We start from the raw sequence: 22944 nt of genomic DNA, 5'->3' as shown, positions 1-22944 counted from the left end.
AATACCATTAAGGGAGAGTAGGAAACGGGAGTTAATCTCAGAAATGACGCTTTGAATAATAATGGACTGGCAGGAGGCAAACCATTCTAGGGTAGTACTAGTGAGTCCTCAAAAATGCTTATGCCATCCAGTAAGATGGCATGATCAGTTGTGAAAAAGAAGAGCATTGCTCAACTAGGACCACGGCTGAATAGTGGCATTGATCCTACTCAATGAGGAGGTTGATAAAATACCCTTATTAATGTAATTTTAGTTCTGGATCTTGCCTAGAAACCTGGCTGAAGTCAAATGTTCATGTGATTATTTGTCAAGTAATTAATGAGTTGAGCATAAAACCTTTCAAAAACTTTAATCATAAGTGGAAGGTTTGGGGTTGGACTATAGTTATACAGATCGTTAAAATCTAAGCTGGCCTTTTTGTTCAGGACAGGAGTAATCAGTGCCTCCCTCAGGTTTGCTAGGAACACCCCTGTTCACTAAGGAGGTGCTAATTTTCTAGTACAGATGAAAGCGTCAATAAAGGTTTTTTACGCTAATATTGAGGTCTGACTTCTGGTATCTTCAGTGATTTATTGTTTTGGTTTTCTTGTTCACTGGTAGCCTGATTCTGTGTTTGAACCATAAAATGGTGTTTGGTTGAACTATTGCCTCATGGAGCCTCATTGGAATTTTGGGTGCTAACAAAGTTGGAGATTATGTCATCATGTTCTCTCTTCTTCATGTATCTTCAGGTGACTACATTTTAAACCATCTGCAGTATCCTGTAGTATTCATTTTAGTTTCTGTTGAATGATTTTTAAGTAATCCCTCTGGGATTCTTGTCATTTTAAGGACAAATAAATCTTTTTCCATTTGTTTGCTATTTTCATATTGAGATGTTGACTGATATAAAGGTATAGGGTTTGATTCTGACCTTTTGTTATTGGCTAGGCTTGCAATAGTCCACAGACTCATAGTTTAGTATTAGCCTGTAGGGGACAGGGTTGGCATAATGGTTAAAGTCTTTACCTCATAAATGAACAATTGCAGACTTTGAGACACTGCTGCTCAAGAATGGTGGTTCTGTGTTAATATCATTAGTGTCTTTAAAGCCTATTATCTTTTGGATTTTGATTTCATTTTTGGTTTGTTACACGGTGACCAATATCACTTGTTTTTTCATACTTGAACTGTAGTAATTTTGTTTTGTATGGCAGTGGTGCTTTAATCCTGCTGTCAATGCGTATTTCACTGCAGATTTTATACATTTGTTTTTTTGATTACTTTGGTTTCAGTGTATCTTTCTAAACCCACCACAAAACAGATGCCCTCAGCAGCCCAGAGTTCACTCTTTTAAAACAACACCCACATCAACATATACAGCCACATCTCATGGAGCCAGTTTCTTCTAAGCCTGTAAGGCAAACCATCACACAAACCAATATTCTGATCATTGGAGACTCCACTATGAGACACATTGATGTCTCTCTCACCAGAATGAGTAAGGAGAAAGTCACGGTCAGTTGCTTATCAGGGGCCAGGATAGGCCACATTACACACACTCAGGTCATTTGACCACAGGTACCATTATGACTCTGTAATAGTCAGTATGTGTGTAAATTACCTGAAACATACCTTCCTAGACTAAATGAAGAGAGACATCATGGAGCTCTTGGAATGTGTCCCAATCTGGTATGAGCCTAGCACTGAGCAGCATTTTATCTTCTCCAAGGATGATGTCACAGTATAAGCAGAAGATGGCTGACTTTTTTAATTAATGACTTAGTTTCTGGTGTCATTCTAAGGGGTGCAATATTTTGTCAGCATGGAAGGAGATGGTCAACAGACTTTGCTGCTGTGCCAGGAATGATCTGTATCTCTCCCCTCTAGGCTTTTGCATATTAGCTAAAAATTATTTTCCCCCTTAGTGCATTTTGTAGACAATGCCAAACTGAAAGTATGTCCGATACAGCAAATCAAAACCAAGAAAATCTAAAGGTGGTACTTTTAGGAGTTTAAGCAAAAAGCTCCACTCCCTCCAAGCTCTCCTCACACTAGAGAATGCTGATGTCTGTGCAGTCACTGAGACATAGTTTAAAGCTATGGAGAGCACACAAGCAGTGCAATGCTATAATACCTTCTACACATTTAGAACAGATAGTACACAGACAGGGACTAAAGGTGGAGGTATCTCAATGTACTTCAAAAATAAAAATGCTTGAAGGCTGGTCAAACAGGACAACACACATGAGCTTTTCCATGTTCAAGTCACCATAGGCAAAATCCCATACCACTTCCTTGCAAGCTATAATTCCCCACCCAGAAAACCCATAACATGTATTTAAGCTTACTGGGGACACTCACCATAGAACCCAATATCATATTCATGGGCGACTTTAATTATTCCACTATTAACTGGGAATCATATACAACACCAAATGTGCAGACACAGAGATTCCTGAATTTTATAAACACAAACTCCCTGGACCAGATTGCTAATACGCTGACTTGGGGCACAAGCATACTGGATCTGATCATCACTAATATGTGCTATGTCCTCCCTGGTAAGGTCAGACCATAAACTGTCTCCTTTGAAGTAAAATAAAACCTGAAACCCCAGCTAACCCTGGAATATTCAGGAACTACTTTGTCTAACATCCTACTATTAAGTGATAACCTGGCAAAAAGTCATGCCCCCATAAACTCTGAGAACACGGTTGCCTATGTGTCACTGTTCATAGAAAGCTTATACAAGCATGTTAATAGCTGCAGAGAAGAGCCATACCCACCAGGAATAAGTACAGAAATAACTCAAAAAGCAAGTCACCCTGGTGGAATGGCAACACCAATAGGCTTTATAACAGAAGGAAGAAAATCATGTAAAAAGTAGGAGATGTAGCACCCAATAGAATAAAAGCACTCTCATCAAATTAAACAAACAACTCAGAGTACAAATAAAGTGTACCAAAGCTAAATCTGAGGCAAATTTAGCCTCCCAGGCCAAGGACAACTACAAGACATTCTTTAGCTATGTCTGCAACCTCAAAGGCAATGCATATATGTATGCATAGCTCATTGTTAATGGAGCCATCTATACTGAGACAGAAGATATAGCAAACCTACTGGAAGGCTAATTCAGCTCTAACTTAACCCCTCTACCCTCATCTTCCCCTCAGGAAATGCCATCAAATATAACTTCCATCTATTATCACTAGATAACAGGCCCTCAATGCTCTCTCTAAGGCCATGAACAGTGCATTGATGGGCCCAGACAATATCCCAAGATGATTTATTTATTTATTTTACATTTGTTGACTGGGAAAGTCTGACTGGATACATGTCCTTTTTCAGCGGAGGTTCGGGGAGAAAAGCTCCCGTTAGAACAGTGATATACATAACATATGGAACATAAAAATGGCATGAAACATGACCTATCAGGCCTTCTAGAATTGCTATTTAATCATAGCCTACAAACAGGCTTTGTGCCTTACAAATGAAGAACAGCAACCGTCATCCCTCTACATAAAGGTGGACCATCTACAGATTCTGTAAACTACAGACCCATAAATCTCACTAGTTTCATATGCAAAGCCATGGGAAGTATTTTCATGGAAATGATCAATAATGACATAGGAAACCTCCAGACACTAGATCCGACTTAATATGGTTTCATCAAGGGCAGGTCATGCTTACTCAACCTGGCAGATTTCCTTGAGAATGTTACCAAAATAATGGATGAAGGCAGAACAGTTCACACTGCCTACTTTGACCTAACTATGGCATTTGGCACAATACCCCATGGGTATTTTTGAGAAACTCAGAAGCTTAGGTATATACCCTAATTTCACCCAGTGGATAGGTAGCTGGCTCACAGATAGGACCCAGAAAGTTAAAACTGGGAGTCCATCTCTAGAAAGGAGCCAGTCACAAGCAAAGTCCCTTAGGGCCCTATCCTGGGACCACTCCTTTTTGGCATTTACTTCTCTGAAGGCAAGGCCAATATCAAGGGCATCTTGCTGACCAAATTTGCAGACAGTTACAAATTAGGAACAGTCATAGAATCCTCCACCAGCACTAATGTTCCCCAGGAAGGGCTGACACAAATAAATAACTTGTGTTAGAGCCATGGACTAAAAGTAAATGCCAAGAAATGCATAATAGTATCCTTCAAGAAGTCATCCATTGCTGGTAACTATCGTGTTGGCAGCACACCCCTAAGAGTCAAACCAGTAGGTAGGGCTAGGGTATACATGTAGACAGTAATCTAGCCTTTGACCATCACATGTCTACATTAGTGAGGAAATCGTTCTAGGTTGTTCAACTTATAAACAAAGGTATGGGATCTAGGTCCAAGGAGGTCATTGTTCCACTATATTCAGCATTCATCAGACCTATCATTGAGCACAATGCCTCTTTTGGTATTTACCTAACCAGGCACATCCAACAGTTGGAATGTCCACAGAGGTTCCTCATTAAAAGAATACATGGCATGTCTAACATGTCCAATGCAGACTTCCTCAAACCCTTACCCCTTTATTTATTTTCTTTCCTACATGCTATTTAGGGGAGATCTATGTCTGTCATACAAGGCATTGTTGGACCCCACCCTGATGGGCCTCCTGCATATCCACACAGCAAACTACACCATAAATACCTGTCCTAAAGACTTAGTTAATCTTTGCCTGTGATATAAATAGGACCTGCTTGAGAGACAGGTATGTATCCCAGAGACTCCCCCTTCTCTGGAACAGGCTCACCATCCATTCTAAGCAGAGTTCTTCCCTAACCCAATTCAAGTGTAACTTGGACAATTGGATGGGGAAGAAGAAATCCATCCCTGGTTTTGCACCTATGTCTCTAATGGACACGGGCAGCATGTAAATGTTTCATCTCCCAGACCCCTGCTTGTAAATGTTTCATCTCCCAAGCCCCTCCTCACACTTATCAAGGGTACCAGAAGTTGTCAAAGATTTGGGATTCAGGGCAAGGCTTAAAATGGCCCCAGTGGTCCTTAGTTTAGTACACACCTATAGTTTTGTTGTTCATTTTTCAGTTTCTTGTTGACGTAAAATCCTTTGGTAATAATGCACGCTAATAAACTTAAACAAAGCTCCAGCCCACTGGTTGTAGCATACTGAATGGAAAAGTGAACAAGAAAATAATTTTACTATGGTAGTGTGTGACCACAGGGCTGATACTAGGCCAAGGAAAACCAAATTAAATGTTAAGTATTTCATTTATCTCCCTTTCTTATTTCCTACACACTTGGTCTGCCTAATGTGTGTTTCTCATGGACTGAAAAAGTACCACCTTTTCTTGTTTTGAATACAAAAGGACAAGTAAGGACACAAAATGTGTTTGGGTATAATTTTATTAAGCGGCGGCCTCTCCAGTTCTAGCAAGTCATAACAAATTTTAATCAAAGTTCAAGAAGTAGCTGGCCAGAACTTTGAAGAGAAAGCAGAATTATAAATGCAGACATTTAAGAGATGTATGTTTACATTGTGTGTATTGGTGTCCTCTGTTATCTCTGGGCTGGTGTAATTAAACCCTTGTCCTTTACAGGTGACAGAACATATTTAGTTACTTTTGATGTGGGAAAACAAAACATGTGAGGGAAAGTTGATGTAAATCTTTCTTTTACAGTAATTGAATAAATGAAGCCTTAGAGCACAACTGAGCAGTTGAAATGTATACAATGTGCGTTTAGTCTTTTTTCTGTCTCATCTCATACTGTAAGACTGTGGTGACACATCTGAGAAATGTCTCCCTGAAGATCTTTAATATTTCATTAACTTAGACTAGTTAGCACCAGTATTTTTGGTATGAGATAATCTAGTTATCTGTACTTGAGATTGTTCTGTAGTCTATCCAGTGTAACCGAGTGTTATTTTATTCTTCCATGGGTACTTTCTCTTTCCTTTGCATATTTAACCTGTAGCTGCACTGACTAAGTAAACACTGTTCATTTTAAAGCTCTTGTGGTTGGTCTTTATTATATATGTATGATTTTTTTTTTTTATTTGGACAGCACAGTGGTGCTGTGGATAGCATAGTTGCCTCACAGCAAGAGGTTCCACAGTTCGATTCTGGGATCAAGTGACTTCTGTGTAGAGTCTGCATGTCCTCCCTGTGTTCACATGGATTTCCTCTGGGTGCTCCAGTTTCTTCTCACATTCCAAAGACATGCAATACATGGATTGGACACACTAGATTGGTCATAGATGTGAATGTGTGTGTGAGTGTATGGTGTGGAAGAACTATTGTGGCAGGGCTAGCCACCTGGAGATGTAAACCTTGGCTCTAGATAATTGTCACTGTTGAAGACACCCTGACCCAATGTGCAAAGTGGGAAAAAAGGGGGTGTGGCTGGCTGGCTGGATTGTTCTGTATTACCAGAGAGGAGGTTATCCTTTACCACCGGTCAACAAACTGTGGCTACACATCTCCACTAAACTAGATTGTTTGGGCCTTCTACCAGTGAAAATATTAATGTGCATGATTTTATACTTGGCTTAATTAGAACATTAGTTCACTAGAGGTACTCAGCTATTCCAGAGTGGTAGCAGAACTGCCATGTCAGGAGGATAGGTGCAGGGATTTGAGGAATTTTGCCTTCTTTCCCTGGGAAATGTGTGTGTGTGTGTGTGTGTGTGTGTGTGTGTGTGTGTGTGTGTGTGTGTGTGTGTGTGTGTGTGTATGTGTCTGTCTGTCTGTCTGTCTGTCTGTGTCTGTGTGTATCAGGTGCCATGGGAAAGGGACAGTGTAAGCTGTAGTCAGAAAGGTACCTGGGGTGCTAGGTCAAGGGCTCAGGTCTGAAGATGGCTTGTGTTCAGTATAATGTGGGGGTAAATTTTGAAAGTTCATACTTAGGACAGTAGTGCATATTCACATTTTGCTCTTGGAGTCAGGTTGAATTTTGTGAATTGAATATTGATTTAGACTTGTGTGCATTTTCTTTCTTGTACATAGACTTGCTGAGTACCACTGTTGTGACTCTTGAGACTGTGTCTTGGGCAGACCTTTTCTTCATATTTGGATTGCTGTTTGTGCAACTGGTCATCATAGTTTGGTGGCAGTGACTAACTCTCTAGCACACAATTGGTTGACTGTGATGGTATTCAAACTCCATCAGTGATAACAGCCACAGTGAGTACTACTTCCAAGACTAAGTGCAGAGAGAAGCACCATTGTAGAAACATAGCAGTCACAGTTCAAAGTATCCACAGGTAAAATAGGCAAACAGCAAGCAGCAGGTGAAATAAATCCAAGTATAGAAACAGAGCAGTCACAATTTAAAATATCCAGAGGTAAAGTATGCAGCAAACAACAGGGAACAGGTAAAATAAATCCAAGTTTAATGCATATACAAACTGGTAAGTGCTTTTGCTATGGAATCATAGCTTTTTTTCAAACGTTAGTGAAACAACATCTTTGCTAAACATTTATATAACACTGTCATAATACACAGACCAATCAAAAGCTAAAACTAATAAAACAATTAAATAGTTAAAGCTGAAGTCACTGAAAAAGTGAACCCTGAAAAAAGGAAACAAACATTACTTTTTCCTTTTCCTTCTAGCTTTTAAAACAGGTTTCAAAGGTACTTCTCTCTGCACTTAGTTTTGATTTCTGGCTACTAGTGTGGTTTGTCTGCTGGTGGAATTTTTGTGCTTTACTACTAACTCCAACACAGTGACACATTCTGGAGGCTACTGAAATAATCCTAGGATTCACCTTGCTGCAGAATAATCTAATCAGGGCAAACTTGGCAGCAAGACATCAAGCAACTAAAATTGCTCTTATTAGACAAACCCTACCTGAGGGTGAAAACAGCTGGAATGCACAGACTGCTCACCAGCCAAATGACTAGTGCTGGTCAAGCATATCTTCCTGGTACACTCAGAAGTTTTGTCCAGAAGGAGTTTTTTTTTAAACAAGAAACATTTTTATTAAATTATCACTTATAGCATAGGCAGTTATACATTTATATAAATGAAAACATACCATATTGATATAATTTCTGTGGGCTTTCCTGTGGATTGCTTATATATCACCATTTTTAACTCATCTCCTATCGTAAATGTTGCTAACTGAGCCTCATCTACTTCTAACCTTAGCATATTTAACTCTTCCATAAAATTTCCATTTGTACCTTTTCTTGATTTCCATATTTCTCTGCTTTATACAGACTTTTATAAAATTATCAAAATATTTCTAGTACCTCTACAGGATTTCTTATTATCTTCCTTGTTATAGGCTCCCTAGGCTTGGCGACAACCCTTTCTACTTTCTATTGCCTGAGTCGTTTGATAAAAGTTTTTATTCTCTGCAGTTATCAAAAACAGTTTCTTAGCAGCAATCTTTCTAAACTCTTGCATATTATAGAGGTGATTCCTTATTTTCTGTTTAGCATTCTGCAATTGCTCTTTTTCTTGTTATGTGAAATTCCCCTTATTCTGCAATACTTTAACCTTTGCCAGTCATCTAAATAATTCTTGTAGCTTCTTAACCATGGCTCTCTTTCTTTCATTTTCACCATATTTTTAAACTCTACTTTAACTTTATCCCACTCCCTAGTATATTTTGAGAAGAAATTTCTATCTTTTCTAATAACACCAGAATAATTTCCACTACGCATTCCTTAAATTTCTCGCTTTACAACAGATATGTAGGAAAGCACCAGTGTCTTATTTTTATTTCATTACTCTGCATTTTTATTTTAGTTATTATTGGCACGTGATCTGAAATAGTTATTAAAACTTTCAATTAAATGCACATGTTCCTGTGAAATATATGTTCTGTCTCGTCTAGACCATTTTTTGTTTCTCAGGGAATCATATGTAAATTCACTCCAAAGTCCTACTACTGAATTAACATCTTCCTTGCTAAATATTTTCATAAATTTCTTCAAAACCTCTACCCTGGTTTGTTATATTTTCCTTTCTTGGCCCCCAGATACATCTTCAATGCAGCAAATCAAATTGCAGTCCTTACCTATAAGAAATATTCCCTGCTGAAAGCTGATTATTTCTCCCAGAATTTTCTTACGCTCCATTATAGCGGTTTTAGGTGGAATATAAATGCATGCCGGTGTAATCTTCCTCCCTTGCCAGTAGCCACTTAGTACTACAAATCTACCATTATTATCTTTTGTATCCTCTTCTGTCGCAATTGGAGCTCCTCTTGCAATTAATATAAATACTCCTGTTTTCATCTGTTCCAGGTACTCTGCTGAATAACCATCCTGGAAACATTTCTTTATCAAAGTCACACGTTCATTTCTTTCTAAGTGCATGTCCTATAGCATAGCTATTTGTACTCTACATTTTAATATAGTTCACTGCTCTTTCTTTTTTGTATACATATATATATATATATATATATATATATCTGTGTGAGACCATTTACATTTAAGGATAATACAGAAAGCATCATAAAAGTTATTATTCCCACCTTTTATATGCAACAGCTTTTTTGTTAAGTTTCTATTTCCTGCTTTTGCGTTATATGCATGCACTCATGTTTGGTAGGTTGATCTTTTATACAGTTGTTTCTTGTCATATCCATTTGAGCCTATGCCACATCTTACAAAACATTTTGTTTTGTTGAAAGCACTCAAACAAAGCAACAAACACCCCCCAATACACCTCTAAAATCTATTAACTTGATACTAACACATAAAACGGTATATATCTTCAAATATTGAAGTTTTAGCCTCCTAATAGGAACAGTTGTCCCAGACTGATAGCCACACTCACAGACGTGGGTTATCCTTAAATTAAGGTTATGCATGCTAAGATGCATAGTACAGCCTGTGCTTCTATCAAGTGCTGTTTGCTTTTGTCTTATTTTTATTATGCTCCCAGATTGGGAAAACACTTGAATGCTTTCAGAAAGCATTATCTCCTAAATATTGAAAGAAATAAGTATTGTTTTTATTACTTTTTATCAGATTGTCTTCATGGAAACACGAGAACCAGATACAGAGTTTCTTCTACAGGTACTCATTTATTTGCTAGACAATGTTCTTTTTTATTTATTTGCTTTCTCATAAAACTTGTTACTACATCAAGCCAAGGGCCTTAATCTAGTCATTCTATATGCAAGAGTGGCAAAAAGCACATACATTTTTCTTATATCCTACTCTTTTGACCAGACTTTTCTTCTTTTTTATGTTGCAGTGCCTACATTTCTTATAACTGAACAAGGAGAGAGGAGAAGGGAATAAAACAGAGGCACCTATTTACATTAGTATCCCTATTTTACTTGAAAATTAACTGAGAAAACATTACTTTAAAGCATGTGTATTATATTGTGCATTATAAAAACACTACTATTAAGAACAAGATTTTGTTTTCCTTCTTCCCCCCTCCTAAATAGTCTTCCAAACATTAATGTCATGAAATAAGTGACCTAGCTACTGTTATACCTCAAGCTACTTGCATCCAATGCGTGGATGGTTCCACGTTAATATGCTCTGGCACCTCACCATCTGACCTACAGTCCCAAACACAAAATGTGTTTAACACAGTTGAGAAATGGCTTCTACATCGATGCCTCATCCTGAATCCCAAAAAAACAAAACTGTTATTATTTACTCCCACCCATAGCCCCCCCCCCACTTAATTTTATGGTGACATCAAGTAATGGCACTATTATATCTCCTGATTCTTCTACTAAGCTTCTTGGGATACTAATTGACAACAACCTCACCTTTGATTCCCATATTAACAGTACTATAACAGCAGTTAACAAAAAATTAGGATCCCTATACAGTATTAGACCCTTTTTGATCCCAATAACCAGGACCACCATTGCTCATACCCACTTAATCTCTACCCTTCTCTATGCCTCACCTATATATATGAAACTATGTAAAAACAACCTGAATATGCTAGCAATCTCCTACAACAATATTGCCAGATTTGCAACTGGGTCTCCCTTCAGAACTTATCATTGCAATAATCTTAAGCAGCTAGGCTAGCTAGAACTCCCAAATTTAATACTATTTAACCAGTTATCAGTTGCCCACAAGATCCTGTACCAACCTACTAACACACCTATACTTAGTAACCTAATCACCCCCCTATAACAACCTGAAGACCGTACGCTTATCAAACAGACTACTTGTACAAATAGGTAAAGCTAACAACTTGGCTGGTGATTCCTTGTTTGCCAATACTGTGGGCAAAACCTGGAACTCCCTCCCAAAAGACCTAACCACCTTTACTTCAACAACACAATTTAAAAGCAAACTGAAACCATACCTTAAATCACAGTGGCTATGCCCTTGTTCTAACCCTGGCTAACTCCCTCAAATTTCTTTGGGTACTAATCACCATACCTGTATAAACTAGTTACTTTTCTGCTAACTACTAAGAGAGTGTATAAGCTGGCTATCTTTTATGCTAACTGCAAAGAGAGTATTCACTTATACTTAAAATGTTATTACCTAAATATTTGAATGACTAACCATTGCGGATATGTACTATGATTCTGTTACGTACCATGTTATTGCTTACTGAAATGTAACAAAATGTATTGAATATGAAAGTTATCTGTAAATTTAGCTGCATTTGTAAATGTCACATATGATAAATAATAGTGTTTTCTTGTTGTATTTTGGAGCTTTTCTCCCCGGGCCTCTACTGAAAATGGACATATATCCAATTGGACTAGCCCGCTCAACAAATGTAAAATAAAATAAACAAATAAAGTAGGGCATATGCTTTAGAGTCCCCTAACAAGTTTAACAAAGTCAAAAAAGTCCAATATTTCCAGGTTTCTTGTTCTGTCATGTTTCACAAATATAATTAATGTTTTGTAATCCCACATTTATTTGTCAGTTTCTGAGTTGCTAGTTTTCTTCCTGTTGATTTCCATCTCCCAAATCCAGCCACTGCTTCATTTCCCATCTAGTCAACTCTTGTGCTGTTTTCTATCTATCAAGCATTTACTGTTGAAACATTGGAAAAGGTCTCACTGACACAGTCTCTCTGTGATCTTATTACCAGGAGAACAAGCAGCAGAATCTCCTTCTATTTCATAACTCACTTTTTGTTAGACAAACTTTTATATTTCCTCCTTAGCATGCTCTACATCAACAAATGATTTTGTCCCTCCAGGAAAGAATATTCTAAAAATAGCTGCGTGCAGCAGCTTGAATCTCATGCATGCTTCTCAACATTTCCTGATTAGTGCAATAAATGTACTCCTCTTCTGCCTGGTGTACAGTGAGTAATCATTTTCCACAAACACACTACTGTCTCCCACTTTTAGTACTTTGTTCTTCTGCCACAGTTTTGTCAGAATCAATTCCTTCTGCTTGTAGCATTGCATCTTTACTATTAAAAGTCTAGTTTGCTTTCTCATGTCCAGGTTTGGAGCACACACATGATGTGCCCATTCAATTAATTCCTGTTGTGGAATACTAGTCCAGTTGCATGTTTTATAAAATGAATACAGTCTGTTCCTTCCAGCTTCTTGGGTACAGCAGAAAACCTGGGGTTTTCTCTATGTGCTCAGTCCTCTAATTCTGTTATTTTTTGAAACATCTCTTCTTGAGCAGTCTCATATTCAGCCAGCCTTTTCTTCGTTTATACCTCTGATTTTTGCAGTTTTATCATCTCATCTCAATATCTTTTTAAAGCTTCCTTTATTTTTTCCAGCCTTTTGTTATTTGAGTTGATATACTCATTCAGTGTTTCATTTATTTTAATTAACACTGAGTACATTTGACTTATTTTTTCCTCTAGGTTAATGGAAGTCATGTCTTGCACCACAGCTGGAGCTTGCACTGCTTTTTGCTGAACAGCTGCAGAATTCTGCCCAGTCAGTACTTTTAACTAACCTTTTGTGATTGATTTTCTTTCAGGTTCTCTGCATTTCATTTTTGCTGGCATCCAAGCAATGCACTTACTAGCCAGTTACTGAAGTGTACCCAAAAATACGAGTTTACTGGCTCTGTGTTCTAAGTTTCTGTTTTCACACTGGGTGAGGTGAAATTCAGCTGTTACTCAATGTGGAGCTGTAGCCATCTTGGAAGTCATGTCCAGAATGAGCTTGTTCTCAACCATGTTGGTGCCCTTCCCCACTTACACTCCTTCCTCCTTCATACAGCAAGTCCTCCTAAGCTTAAAGAACTCAGAGTTAAACCATGTAACTAGTCATACCCAGCCACAATGTCTGTTGAAGCTGTGTGCACACAGCTGTGCAATTCAACAAACTCTGTCATATTTATTGCACTGCATTCCTGTAGCTGATCAAGCAGAATTTAACTTAGAAGGTCCAATGTGCTCCTGATGAGTATCCTGCCAAGGTGGATCAACCACAAATAAAGTAATGGAGTGGTTTGACTGGGTGACCAATTCTACCACAAAATCAGTAGTTATAACTCCAAGATGGAAGCCCAGTCCAAGGTTTGACTTAATGAATATATGGGTGTGGAAGCAACCACTTGAGCAAAAATACAGAGTAATTATTTTTCAAAAATCACTGAGTCCTCATCAATCCTGATGTTGAATTCACCCAGAATGGATCATTTGTGAGATGACAGTACACAGGAGAAAAGGAGTTTGGAAATTCTTGAAGGATGGTCTGCACACCACTAGGTGGATGATATATGAGGAACATTTTTCTTGCAACCATTAAATACTTAGATGAGTTGGCATGTCCAGTCTTGACCTTGTTCAACGTAATGGCTTAATGATAGATGCATGCAAATCCACCCTTAGCCTGAACCAGTTTAGGCACTATATCATAGAGAAGCCAGAGGGAATAAAGTTGAGTGGATAAGACCATATCTGCACAATGCGGCAAGTCATTTAATTACCCTTCTCATTACATATGGACCTGGCTTTGAAATACAGCACCCTCACTGGTTCCAAAGGAAAGCGGGTCCTACCTACTTGTATCTGATTATAAGACAGAGTCACATCTAATTAACATCAGACAGAGGTATAAGCATGTTGTTTCACCCCATTGCAGAAACTGCTGAGTACTGGGATGGGACAAAACTGGCCCTTGGGAGCTACCAGCAAGAATGTCAACCAGCCCTATGTTTCTTTTTCAGTATACCTAGTCCCTTAGAATTACAAGTAATAGGTTTTGGTAACAATAAAGAGAGAGAAATGGTCAAATAAACAACAGCTGACCCCTTCTGTAAGCAGTAATGAAACCTATTTAAAATGAAAAGGAAAATGTATGCAAGAAAAGGAAAAGACATAATACAACCAAAATGTCAACAACAGACTTGCGGTACTGAAAACAAGTAAAATAAGTAAATAAAAACAAATGCGTTGTAGTCCACAAAGTACAGAAATAGCAAACAAACAGTAACAGTATAATATATCACTTGATAATTTCATAAAATAAATGTCCATTGCAAATTCTGGTAAATAATAACATTCTCTGATGATAGTTAAAACTGTAATGAATGGAACAAGTAAATAAAATTAATATCCATACCACCTCCCACATTCCAAAGACATGTGTCTAGAGCATTTCTCCCCAAGCCTCCGCTGAAAATGGGCTCTGTTTTAGTCAGACTTTCCCGGTCAGCAAATATTAAATAAATAAATATAAATTGGGTGCTATCATAGATTCCCCGTGCAACACTAACATCCTAGAAGAGGATCTAACAGAAACAAATGAAGAGTATCAAAGTCACGGATTAAAACACAGTACAAAGAAATGCATTATAGTGCCCTTTGGGTAATCAGTCACCCAATCTAATTACTTCATTAATAAAACAACCCTAGGAGATTACCCAATAGTTAGGGATCTTGGAACATATGTAGACAGTAATCTGGACTTCGACCCACATGTAGCCAAGATAGTAAGAACATCATTCTGTGATGCTCAACTCATAAGCAAAGTTATGACATCCAGGACCAAGGAAGTTAGACTACCACTCTATTCAGCCCTTATCAGACCCATAAGTTGAGTAGAGTACCCCCTCTGGCATGTATCTAACCAGGCACTTGCAACAGTTGTAATGCTCTCAAACATTTCTCACCAGGAAAATCCAGGGTATTAATACCCTGTCCTACACAGGTCAATTTAAGGCCCTGTATTTAGTCTGCCAACAGGTTACTGGGAGCAGATCTGTGCCTGGCATATAAGGCATCCTCAGATCCATGTCTGATGGAGCTCTTACACATCCAGAAAACAAACAGCACCAGAAACAGTAGATCCAAGGACCTGAACTTTGCCTGCGACATGAATATAACATGCTGGAGATGCCAATTTGTACCTCAAAGGATCCCCCAATGTGGAATAAGCTCCATATCTACATTAGGCAGAGTTCATCTCTGACCCTATTCAAATGAAACATTAATCATTAGATGGGAAATCACAGATTTGCTCCCGGTCTGGCCCCCATGAATCTGATGGACAGAGATTGACAATAAGTAAATTAATCTTTAGCTAACTTACCCCCACACCCCCCACACACACATACATGCATACATACATATAACCCTTAGCTACCTCCTTAGTAACATATAGGTATCTAAGAAACTCTGGGAAAAAATGGATTGGGTTGCATGGCTGGGCTTGTTAAGACCCTGTTAGTCGTTAGCCTAGTAGAAACCTATGAACCTAATCTGAGCCTGCTTTACCTGTCTTTATTTTCTTTAGTGCTGTTCTTACTTCTTCTGTGGTGGATTCTTCTTCTTCTTTCAGCATAGGCTGTGTTTGGGTTAGTACAGCTTTTGTGTGGTTTTCTTCATTCAGAAGCTACTAGAAGTATTCCTTCCATCTGCCTGTGATGTCTTGTGGACTGGTGAGTAGGTAGTTTTTGGCGTCCCTTATGAAAGGTGTCTGGTGACTGTCTTCATTGTCTTTCTCATGCATCTTGATAGACTTTATTTGTGATTTCTCTTGGATCACTCCCCAGAAGCTGGTAGAGTGCCCTAATGCTTGTTGTTTGCTATTGTTGCTGCTCTCTTTGCCTCTTTGTTAGCCAACCAGTATTCCATTTTAGCCTGATCCATCTTTCCTGTCTCCTACATTTTCCTGCACTCCTTGCTTTTGATGACTTCCTGGACTTCTACATTCCACCACAAGCTTTTCTTTTGTGCCTTATTTCTATACCTGGCTCTCAGCCACTTGATTGTTCTATAGTCTTCACACGTTATGTTTTGAGGTACTGCCATTCTTGACAAACCAGGAACCAAACGGTGGAAAACAAACCAAAAAAACAACACCTGTGGTAGTAGAAAATAAGGAATGAGCCAGCAAAGAATTCCAATAAAACTCCAAAGTTTATTCAAATTAAGTTGAGCACTTTCATTCCCAGATTTTGGAACTTCATCAGACCAAAGAACAACTAACACCACCAACTTATATAGCGACGTCCCTATCACATGAATTTAAAGCATCCAATCAAAATTTAGAAACAGTATAATGCCTTAATTTTAAAATAGAATTATTAGAACATACATCATTTATCCCTGGGTGTACAGTAGCATCTAGCAAAACCTGCCATTTAAACTCACAGATTTCTAAATGTTCCTTTGTTACCCACCCCTGAAGATCCTATTTTACCCGTTCAATAACTAAAAACTTAAAATAATGGACACTAAAACATTATTTAGCCCAATGCCAATTATGTGCTGCTTTTTATGTGGGGAAAACCACCTGGAAATTTTATGACCGTGTATATGAACACCTCCTGGATATTGATAAAAAGGGAGATACTAATGCTTTATATAAGCATATAGCACAGTTTAGTGACTATTATTCATGTGATAGGGATAGGGGTGTTGCTATATAACTTGGCGGTTTTAGCTGTTCTTTGTTCTGATAAAGTTTCAATGTCTAGTTTTATTGGAATTTTTTGCTGGCTCTTTCCTTATCTTCCACTACCATAGGTGTGTTGGTACTGCTATTCTTCGATTCTATTTCCTCTTCTTCCTGAGCTGCTAGAGCCCTGAGTATTTTTATACAGTTCTAGCTACAGCAGCATCATATATCTCATCATTTTAATATATTTTTTTCAAAGCTGATTCTCTAGTTCTTCAACTACCAATATTAGACAACAGGTTTCTAAGGAAGAATGAGGCTAAGGGCTGTAGGATCCTTAGACTTGCTAGATGCTGTGAGATTTTCCAATTTTAATTGTTCACAGTGCCACCTGCTGATACAGCCCTAAGTAAAAATTGAAAAGATGACATATTCTGTGACACATTTGACAACTGTTAAATGAACTTTTAGACAGTGAGTTGTTTGGCGCCTTTTTTAAAACTTAGATGGAGAACAACAACCAACTTTTTATGACTATAATGTTGCAGAACTGAACCAGAAGCAAGTTTACCTTAGTTGGTTTGGTGAGGTAGAATGGATACTGCTACTTTCCATTTCTTTTAATTCATTGCATAATCAATATTTTTGAACTCCTAACACTTAAACTACAAAATTAATCAAAAGAACCGGTGAGGCAGTTAGTGAGTAGCCCACCAGTTTATTTGTGCTTATTACAACTGACTTCAAAATATACATAATAATTTTCCAGGGATGAATGCACATACTGTCACAAAATAAAAGCTAACAAATCTAGCACTTAAGTATGTTTGATATTACAGCCATTACTAAACAAACCAACATATAGTAATGGTGGATTGTCAGTTTAATACACAAGCATAACCCTGTTTAACATCCATAATCATATCCAAGCTGGCCATTTGTCTGGCATACCATCCGAGCCTCAAACTCCTCCCTCTCCCATGATGCCTCACTCCTCCTCAAACCCCCAGATCTCGTTTGCTGCCATTATGGACAGAAGAAATTATGAGCCTCTGTCCAGTTTAGGTAAGTTTTTCAATTTTTTTCTCTTGGGATTCTTCCTTCTTTTTCTCTACAGTCTAGAGCTAAATAGTTAAAGTTAATTATTACCTCCCCCTCCCGCTAGGCTACTTAGTTTTAGCTGGCATTAGTTCCTTCCCGCCCTTTTCCTTTTCTCTTTTCTCTTCTTTTTCCCTTAAAAAAAGCTTTCCTGGTTTCTTTAAGTTATAGTTTAGTTATAGTTGTAGTTAGTGTGTGGGTGGTGTCTGAGAGTGCGTGTTTGTGTGAGTGCCTGGCAGTATGTCAGACAAATGAGAAAAACCCTTTGGTTTTAAGAGGTGTGCCTCTTGTGGGCATAATATTCCCCAATCTGATGCCCACAAGAGGCGCGTTTATTGCTTGGGTCTGGGGCACTTGGAGATGACATGTGACATTTGCTCGGCCTTCAGTTCCCGGGCCCTTGCTGATAGGAGGAATAAGCTCAACTTGAGAGGGCTTATTCCCCCCTGGAGTCCAGACTCCTTCCCAAAAGAAGTGACCCCATTCTGCTTCCCTGGGGATGTCTGCTTCTGTTTCTGAAAATGAAGCAATCTTTCAGATACATCCCCATCAGATCCATTTGTGGCTTGCTTCTCTCTGGATCTGAGAGGTCCCTCGGATCTGGGGGAGTCGGCACCGACCAAACCAACCACCCTACCAGATCCCTTGACCTCTGGTCTGAGCAGCCTTTTGGAGCCATTGGTGGTCATTAGGATCCATAGCTCCTCATCTCTGGAGCAGACTCTGAGTCACACATACCCGGATCACAGGTCTTGGAATCATACTCCACACCAGAGCAAGTCCCCCTCTCCTGCTCAGACCTCTTGGACAAGCTTATCACCTGTGAGGTGGATGCATTCTTCCCTGTCCTCTTGGTCTGCTTGGCTCTCCCATTCTGATATGGATCGGTTGATGAGTTTCCTCAAAGCAGAGAACCAGCTGGGGATTGCTTTCTCTAATCCACGCTGGATCCATGAGAGTTCCGGCCCCAATACCTCAGCCTCCTCCTCCAATCCGCTTGGCTTTGGAGTTGCAGGGACTGGTGATCTTCAGTTGATCAGCATTGGTCTTGGCATACTTATTTCCCCGACTCCGACGGTGTCTCAGACCGGCTTGGTTCCGATTCTGTCAGATCAGAGCGAATTCCATATCTGAGGGGTCAACATGGGATCCTTGGAGTTGGTGTCAGCTCCAACCTTCTCAGAGCTGTACCATCCTCTGGGGACCTCAGCCTTTGACAGCTCGGCTCTGGTGCCCTCTGGTGGTGTTGGATCCAGGATGGCCTCTTCTCTTTTTACTTTAGCGGCTTCGGCCTCTGAGGTTGGGGGGCAGGCTCTCCCAGCATCCCTGGCATTCCAGGTGGCAGAGGGGGCTTTCTCAACACCTCAAGACATGGTCCTTCCTCTGCCAGGTCATTCCCAATCCTCTGTGGATTGAAGCTTTGCTCCTATCAGTCTGATCAATGGTCAACCCCTCCCAGAGAACCTCTAGCGTACCCCTCAGCAAGGGTTTCCCCTGTCTTCTGAGTCCTCACCAGTGTACCCCACAGAGGAGATCCCCCAGAAGTGTCTGCAGAAGAGGAAGTACATTGTCTCCCCCATGGAGTCTTTGACAGAAGGCACCAACTTTGATGAAGGGGAATGGTCTCCCTGATGTCCACCTGATGATATCTCCTTTGAAGGTATCTTAGAAATCCTGAAACGAAAGGGTGGATGGTCTTTCCAACTCCCTTCCTTGGAGGAGTCAGTGCTCATGGACATTACCATCTACATCTTGGGTGACCACACCGGTAGACCAACTTATTGACCTCATCATCCATTAGGCTTGGAAGGAGCTTGAAATCATGGAACCAATCCCAAAACATGCGGATAAGTACCTTAGTCTCCCTCAGGATTGTCCTTTCTGGAGTAAAGGTGTCCCAGTTGATGGCATTGCGGTGTCGCCAGCCACCAAAAAATAGCTCGCCGAACAGAGCTCCAGTGTCACCCTCCCCGAACAAGGAGTATAGGACCTTGGACAGACATGGGAAGTGGGTGTATGCCTCAGCAACTTTTTTGCTGAGAGCATTGAACTACCTGGCACACTTCACTCACCTCCATAGAGACCTGGTGAAGGAACTTTCCACCTCTCTGGTGCAGTTGCTGTCGGAGGAAAATTTCAGAAAGCTTTCCACACAGATAACACTATGGCTTCTGTTGCTAACTCCTCGATTCGGCTAATCTCCCACATGGCGGAGGGAACATCTCGGGCAGCTGGTTCAGGCATAGTCCTCAGGAGACATACATGGATGAGACTGTACAGGTTTGCAGACCCCTACAAAGCATAGTTCATTAATGCCCCCATTGACAGTTCCTCTTTCTTCGTACCATCAGTTAAGGAGACTTTTATCTGCAGCAAACAGGAGGACAAGACTCTATCTGCCATAGGGATCAAATTTTCTTCCCCCAATGGACCTAATTCAGGAACCAATGGAGCAGGAAGAAGATGTGGTTCTGCAAATTCCAAGGGGTCTTTCCTGATTCGCAGGACGAATCCTCTTCTAGGGGCAGATGGAGAGGATTCAGTGGTAGACACTGCCCCAGAGAGAGATTGGGTCCACAGAAGCAGGGCTTCAGGGAACCCTTCTCTGACAGGACCTTTCAGCACTCCTGAAGCACTGCATGACTGTCCTACTCTGGAGGCAGTCTGGGGCAGGCTATCCTTGCAGCCAGCAGCCTGGACAGACATAACAAATGACACTTGTGTATTAGACATTATTTCCAGAGGCTACTATATTGCCTTTTCCCTTCCTTCACCCCACACCAGGGAGCATCTCCCTGATGTGCCACCCACTCACAGGGGACTGGCCTTCTAGAAGTACAAAAACTTCTAGACAAAAGAGTCATCCAGTAGGTCCCAACCGAACAATGAAGATGCAGAACTTACTCATGCTTCTTTTTGGTGCAAAAGAAGACTGGGGACCTTTGACCCATCTTGGATCTAAGCAGTTTGAATCTGTTTGTGAAGAAAAAGTTCTGCATGCTTACGGTACAGTCCATTCTGCCGTTCACTCGCAAGGATGACTGGATCTGCTCAGTGGATGTGCAAGATGCATACTATCATATCAAAATAGAGAGGTGCTCCAGGAGGGGTCTATATGACTTGGTCGACAGTTCATATGGTCGACTGTTTATTTGGTCGACAGTTCATTTGATCGACAAGCATTTGCCCCCTTCCCCAATGTTGTGCGACCCTGGAGTTGATATATATAGTTTGGGGTGTGTGGGGGGCACAGCCCCCCCACCTAAAATGCTTGTCGATCAAATGAACTGTCGACCAAATAAACAGTCGACCATATGAATTGTCGACCAAGTCATATAGACCCTCCAGGAGATATCTACAGTTCTGGCTGGGGGGCGATCATTACCAATTCAGAGAACTGCCCTTTGACCTAACCACTGCCCCCCCAGTGTTCACCAAATGCATGGCAGTAGTCACAGTGCATGTCCATCTGCAAGGATTCCAGGTGTTCCCCTATCTGGATTACTGGCTTCTAATGGCACCCATAGCGCATCAACTACTGTGGACTATTCAGGTGATGTTGCACCTGTTTTGCCACCTGGGTCACACAGTGAACATGGCAAAATCCAAGATGGTCCCAGTCTAGGACATCGAAATCATTGGGACTCAGTTGAACACAGTCACTTAAGTTGCAGCTCTTCCCTTACAGAGGATATCGTCTCTCAGGCAGCAGGTCCAATGACTACTAGACACACCATCTCCTTCCGCTCACCTAGTTCTCATATCCTTGGGCTCCATGTCAGCTGCCATCCTTCTGGTGCCTCTAACCAGGTTCTTCATGCAAGGTCTCCAGTGAACTCTGGCAGTTCAGTGGTCCATCCGGTGTCACTCGTTATCAACACTGATCAAACTTACTCCAATTTACAGACATTATCTGCAATGGTGGATACTCACAGATGATCTTCATCTAGGCAGGCCTTTTGTCCTCTCCCCTCCTTTGGCCACAGTGACCATGAATGCCTCCCAGTTGGGGTGAGGGGGCATTTCCAGGGAAGGATGGCCGAAGGCATGTGGTCCCCTACAGAGACCAAACTGCACATAAACGTCCTGGAGATAAGGGCAGTTCTCCTTATGTTGCAAGCCTTTCAGGACTGCCTCCCTCTGGGGACAATTGCAATCTTGAAGGACAACATGTCAGTTGTATGGTATATCATCAAGCAGGGGGCAACCCGTTCTTACCAGCTCTGCGGAGAAGCCATGAGGGGCTGGAATAGGCAATTGCTTCTTACTGCTTTCTCATTGCAACACACATCCCTGGAAAATCTAGCATTCTGGCAGACAGTTTGAACAGGTCCATTTTGAGTCCTCATGAGTGGTCCCAGAACCAGTTAGTAGCGAACAAGATTTTCAGCAGTTGGGGATAACTTTGCTGTGATCTATTTGCCTCTCCCCTAAACAACAACTGCAGTAGGTACTTCTCTCTGATCCCCCTGCGGGGAGTCACCCAGGGATGCTCTAGTCCATGATTGGCCTCCAGGTCTCCTGTATGATTATCCTCCAATCTCCTTAATACCCAAAGTTCTACAGAAAGCCAGCAGGTTGAAGACCAATCATATCCTCATTGCCCCTCACTAGCCTTGTCAGGTATGGTTCCCTTTTCCGCAGTCTTACAGCAAATATCCTCTATGTATGTTGGATCTCATTTCACATCTGACAGAATGTCAGATCCCCAGTCTTTGGTCCCTCAAACTAACCTGTTGGTTTCTGCACTTACAGTAATCTTGCTGAAGACCAGGCTTCCTGAACTTGTCCACAACATTATCCTTGCCTCTCAAAAGCCTTCCACCAGGAAAGTATACTGTAGCAAATGGAAAAGGTTTTCCACCTGGGCTTCACAAAGGAATGTAGACCCCTTTTCAGCCCTCAGTTTTGGATGTCCTTATGTTTTTGAGCTTGCTTTTCCATGAGGGAGGTAGTTTTTCTACAATAAAGGTGCAACATGCGGCTATCACAAATTTCTATGTTGGGAAGGGAGTTGGGTTCCCCTCTACGGTTTCTTCTTGCAAACTCTGTCGGGCATTCTTAAAAGGGCTTTTCACCTAAGACCTTCAATCTAGGATCCTTCTCCTCCTTGGGAAT

The 22944-nt window shown here is 40.5% G+C and overlaps 1 protein-coding gene across 1 annotated transcript in view; it reads left to right on the top strand.

The window, feature by feature from the left end:
* The window catches only part of TRIT1 (tRNA isopentenyltransferase 1), a 1178366-nt gene that overhangs the window by 754153 nt on the left and 401269 nt on the right, over positions 1 to 22944 (top strand). The window lies entirely within an intron of this gene.

The sequence above is a fragment of the Protopterus annectens genome, chromosome 1.part1 (genome assembly GCF_019279795.1).
Source record: "Protopterus annectens isolate FY-2018-M chromosome 1.part1, PAN1.0, whole genome shotgun sequence".
Lineage (NCBI taxonomy): Eukaryota > Metazoa > Chordata > Ceratodontiformes > Protopteridae > Protopterus > Protopterus annectens.
The sequence above is the reverse complement of the archived record's forward strand: the minus strand, read 5'-3'. Positions and strand labels throughout refer to the sequence as shown.